We start from the raw sequence: 6,109 nt of genomic DNA, 5'->3' as shown, positions 1-6,109 counted from the left end.
AAAGTGTCCATATATGTAGTTCCTGGAGTCCACATATAAAGTAACACATTATACAATTCAAAGTGCAAGGCTGCAATTTATTGTTTAACATTTGCAATGTTAGTTTGCTACAGAATGTGAACACCATCGGTGTTTTTACCTCATTATGTTTGTGCATAATGTACTCTACTTGAATGTAGAGGCAGACAAGTTATCTATATAATATGTGTTCAGCTGTTGCATTTGAGCGTTGAAGTACCAGCAAATAAATTATTTATTTTTCAGCCAAAGAAAATGGGTTTTGCATTGACACTTGAGCTCTGCTGCCTCTTTTATCTGTCTGTAATGTATGATCCAATGTTATAAATGATGAAGGACAGCACGGCTAGCAAAGGGATATGTACAATTGCTCAAGTGCTAAGAGTGTAGTGTCCATACAGTCTGCTACTTGGCTTCAAATATTTGGTACATATATAATCTGAATTAAACTGGTCTATAGTGAACAACTGTAGGTAATATTTAGTGTAAAGATGACATATAAAATAGCTGCCAAAACGAATGTGGTTAGTGGCAGTTTAACCACATGTAATGATTAAAATTTAACAAAAGTGCAAAGACTAAAACTATGAAAGGCAAAAATGACTAAGACGAATAGCGATTTTTGTCTGAAGATGAAGACCAAGACTAAATCAAAAGCGGCTGTCAAAATTAACACAGGTTATTAATATATTTTGTGTTATAAAGAACATAAACAAAAAATAGATATTCTTCCTCAAGCTGATGAACACAGGGCAACATAAACCCAGATATATATTTTCCTCAGAAAAGAGTCATGTTAGACTTCAACAGGTGACCAGACACACAACTGCTGAATGATAATGTCACTCCACACACCGGGCGTGTAAACATGATACGTAGCTGTATGCTAACACAATCGCCAAAACAGGTTCACAAGGTGATAATAAAGAGCTTGTTCCGCAGATATAGATCCGTATTTCACGCAGAATGACTTCCGTCAGACTTTATAGAGGCACATCTGGAGTACCACTAATGAAACATGTCCCATTCATACCACTGATATACTAACTCATTAACAAATACAGCTCATTTTTTTTGTAAGAAATGTACGCGTGTGGCACTCTAAAGTGCATCCACATTGCCCTCATGTCCACCGAGTGATTGGGGCAGTCTTCTGCGTTGTTCATGAACTCGCTTGGAAAATCAATATGTAATGATGAGTGAGGTCTCTTGAGTTCTGCTAAAATCCATTTGGCTGGTCTGGATCAAACAACTTGGAGATGTATTTTTCTCTGGCATTATTGAGTTAGTGCGACTGTCACGGCCAGTGAGGGCATGTGGTATATTCAGATGGTGCATCTGCTGACATCAGAGTCCTTGAGCAGTACTCTACTGTATATATCCTGATCAAGTGGAGGAAAAAAAATCATTTGTCAAAGTTGAGCACTTGGTGATAAACATAAAACTGAAGAAAAAGACAGGAAAGAAAGAAACGGAAGAAAAAAATCCCTTACTTTATCCATACAATAGGCAGATTCCTTTTTATAAAAAAAAAAAAAAAAAACAACAAAATGAGGCATTAAGCTGAGGCCACTAATGGAATTTTCTTTGATGAAGTCAACACAAAAGAAATCTGCACAGTGAGGTAAAATTTATGAATGTCGGCTTCATGTCTGTGGACTGATTGGGAAGGGTTCAGGATCCATCTGCTGGATTAACATTTTCACTTGATATATGATGTCAATTCATCTGTTGTAAGAAGCAGCAAAGCTCCAAGGCAGCGAAAAATCCTCCACCTCTAAATGTCTCTGATAACTGACCACCACGGTGGTGCTCAATGATGACTCAAGGGCACCGGTAACTACAGGGAAATTAAATTACACGTGCGCTGGTGCGGTAAAAAGCACTGAGGTATAGTGCTAGCCTACGCAGCGTAGGCTGAAATGTGACCATCCGCTGTTCTCTGAGACCTTCTGTCCGCGCTGTCAAGAGTTATAGGACGGTACGTTTTAAGAATAGCCTCTTATGAAGAATTGGAAAGATGGATTCATTTCCGTGTGAGTGGCAACAGCTACACACGCTCAGTGTAATCACATAAACCTTTCACCGGACGGTAAAACACTCACACAGCTGCAGGCTTACGTAACACATGACATTTTGTGTCACAGACATATGAGTCTTTTGTCAGCTCGCCGGCTCATGATCCCTGATTAGTATGCAGTGTCAGTCCTGGTCCTTTTTAGATCCTTGCTGTCACCATGTCGGTTCTCCTGGAGGTTTATGTTCTCTGCTGCCAGCAGAAATATTCATATATGTGGCTTTGACCTTGGGCTGACTGTCACCGTCATTACATTTCTTCTACGTCTGCTTTAATATTCAGTGTGAAAAAGAAAACAAAGAGCTCTGTCAATACAAGACAAACACACAAGTAGGAAGGTTTTTATAATATGTGTTTCCATACAGTTTAATTAGAGGTATACAGAGAGACTTTAGAAAGTCATTTTACTTTAGACATTGATGCTTTGCACATAAAAAAGGTGTTTGGATTTTGGAAGGTGACAATATAATATTTCCAGTCTTATTCTGTAAGTAATTGAGGAGATTAATACAAAATGAACAATAAAGAGAACCATTAACATTCAGAGCCTTCATTGTGGCAGGCAAAGCAATTTTTTGGACTTTTAACCCTCAATCTAAAGGAATTTCGTTTGAAAGTTTTCAAACTAAATGGTGACTGGGTAGTCGAGAGGTGAAATGCAAAGTAAAGAGGAGGGAGGAAGGATGAATAGAGCTGGAACCACAGAAGAGGTTTGAAAGTGACCTTCTATTTTTCAAAGGCTTCTGAGCATTCGGATGCGCTTAATGTGTTCATTAAAATGAGCTTTCAGGCTAAAGCACCATCTGTAGTGAAATGTCTATGCCACGTTACGGGGAGAGATTAAAACAGTTCAGTAACGTGACGGTGACACAGTAATACAGACGCAAGAACAAGCCTCTTATTCTGTCAGAGTTTGACAGTGAGGAATGAATCGCATTGATTTTCCCACCGCTTGTTCTTTTCTCAGGATGTCTGAAACTTTCAGAGAGGCAGACAGACGGCCCAATCCTTCTGTGATGAGCCCGTGATCTGATTTAAATCTCCACCCGGCTTGAGTCTTTGAACAGCAGGGCACAGCGAAAAGAGCTGCTTACCTTAATGAGAAGTTGGAGATGTGCAGCTCTTCATCTGACAGATCACTGCCGCTGCTCCTTCTTTTTCTGCTGCTCCCTGTAATATTTTAAAGAAATACGCTGTTTACAAAGGTTGTTTTGTAGACACATTTTTCCCAATTTCCCAGTGATTACCTACAAATAACGAAAGTAAATGTTTGTTTTTCACAGTAGAAGTCAATCTGCAGAAAAAACCCTGAAAACATTAGTGTTGCTACAAAAAGAACATTACATCCGTCCAGCCAACAAGGGAAGATGCACAGTGGTTTACCACACCAAGGCTACACGCGAGACACTGAAGCGAGACACAACCAACATCTACAAAACCAAAATAATTAACTAAATCTACAACAGACCACTGGTTGTACGCGGGAGAAACCACCCATACCCAAAATACACAAGGAAAGAGCCCCACTCAGACCCACTGTCAGCAGCATAAACCATCCTGTTTCCGTTGGTGGGCAACACTCACCACATTGAAAACTCATGTCATGGGCATCACACTGGGTCCAGAAGAAACCATCGTATCCTATGATGTGACCTCGTTGTTCAAGTGTACTCTGGCCACTAAAAAGTAGTAAGGGACAGACTGTGAAAGGAGGACACCTGACTCAGACGAACCTATTTTCAATGTGATGGAGAATGCCGGTGGCAAAGACATGGCTGTGTGGTGGTGTCACACATGTGGCCAATCTCTACATGGAGGACACCAGAGCCCTGACCTCCTTCACAGGAACCACCCCCATTCACTGGTTCAGGTATGTTCACGACACCCGGGTTAAGATCAAGACAGAGGAGGCAGAATCTTTCACACAGCACATCAATGCAGTCGACAGAAACATGAAGTTCACTGGAGGACATCAGCAGAGATACTTGGGCCTTCGTGGGACTGTCTTGTGCATGTGGAAGAGGGGCCGAAGCCTCAACACTGGAGTATATAGGAAATCTACTCACAATCACGCATTTATTAATTGATTTCCACCGCGCTCTGGAACACAAACTAAAGATTGCATTAGAAGTAACTTAATTCTGTGTTTTTACCATAAATATCCTCCCATTCTGCGATAGATAATGATGCGACCCACATTTATTTGAATGATTATCTTGAGTCTTTAAATAATGGTCACAACCTGCACCTGATTATCTGAATGCAGCAACCTAAGGAATGCAAATGTGAGCAAACGGTGTTGTCGTGCCATTTCGTTGTTCTTTGCTAAACCTCATGAACAAAACAACTGTGTTCATGCAAGACGACGGCACCCTGAAAACAAGCCTGACTGTGTCTAGATCGAAGGTACACGACAGGAGGAAATGTTCCTACGACGGTTACAAATATGACTCCCTCAACGTTGAACGTTGATTCGCATAGACCTCAACTGACTAGAGCTCAAAGCTGCTAATGGATTTGACAGCTGCATGGCTGGCTTATCAGGGATGTGATCAAGGTGATTTTTTTTTAATTTTTTTTTATTTTGATCAATAAAGGGTTAGACTAACTTGTGAAGAAGAAGGATGTGCCTTCATTTTGATTTTTCTCCTGATCTTCCTCAGCGGGTGCATTAAAGTGAAACAGAAAATGTCTGAGTGTTCTGCCTTTTTCACTGTGATTTAGTGAATAATCTATACTGGGTGAGAGGACTGAAGAAAAAAAATCAATGTAAAATGTTTTAAACCATATTGTATTCCAAAAAGTCAGCAACTTTCTGTTTTATTTGTTCGTGTCTACAAAAATAAGGATAAGCCATTCTGTCGAATCAACTCCAGCTCATTCTAATGCTGGGTATTTCAGGGCTAGTGTTAAAAACAAGGTGAGTTTTGTGGTGTGCAGACTCTCTCTTCTCTGACGAGCGTCACATTTTATAAGAGTGTGGTTAAACCTGAGCTCATTACTCATAAATTCCACCCTGATTTCGAGTCTCATGCTGGCGTAACGTCAAGATTAGACTTTATTTGCACAGCAAGGCTATTTTGCAAAAAGCTGCTATTGAAGTAACTGGAAACCTTTAAAGTGTAACGATGACATTTAAACCAAGAAAGTTAATCAGATTTGTTATCACAGTTCGGCTCAGTAAAAAGCACGGAGGACGGGAAGCTTGATGCACGTGTCTCTATACTTATACCGATGTTCAACATAGGAAATCATACACAAATGACACAGTGCTAACTGCAGCAGAAACACATGTTGGTGTCCCTCTTGAGCGGGGAGCTCTTATGGAGATAAATGCCACAGAAATGTGAGCTACAAATAGACAGCTGTCATGGTAACTCCGATATCTAATAACTGTGTTTCCTTTTAGTTCTCACAAAACCGTGCTCACCAGTTCCCTGTGTGCCAGAACCGGTGAGCACACAGAAGCCATAGCAACACTTCGGGGTGGAGGGGGGGGTGGACAATCTGTTACTGGCCACTGAAGGTCAAGAACATATTGCTCAAAAAACATGACAACACATGACAAACACTCATGTCACGTCTCATTTCTGAAGTGACTCCTCTTCTGATTCGTGATTTCAAACAGCCCCCCTGAAGGTTTGGCGACTTCTTCCTGGTCTCAGAATAAAAGACCGCAATTGGAAGATTCACAATAGGCAGGCAATCTGCCTTAAAAAGCTTGCCCTATGAGGCAATGCACTCAGCTTATCAGCATGATTCATCTTCCTGATTGCATGGCCTGTTCAAGGGCGGCTGCGCAGTGTATGATGGGTGAGAAGGCACATCGACCTGCTGCAGCTGCTGCTGGTGGTGAGGGTGTTGGTGGTTGTTGTGGACCGGCAGAGCAACCCGCTCTATTTACTGCCTATCAAACATGACACAGAACACAACGTGAATACACTCCCTGTTGCTTCCCTCGTATGCCTAACAACGCCCCCCCGTCGCGGCAGCCCCCCGGCGTCGCTGCTGAGA

Source organism: Mugil cephalus, chromosome 21 (genome assembly GCF_022458985.1).
Source record: "Mugil cephalus isolate CIBA_MC_2020 chromosome 21, CIBA_Mcephalus_1.1, whole genome shotgun sequence".
In the NCBI taxonomy this organism is placed as follows: Eukaryota; Metazoa; Chordata; class Actinopteri; order Mugiliformes; family Mugilidae; genus Mugil; species Mugil cephalus.
This window is presented reverse-complemented; position numbering follows the sequence as displayed.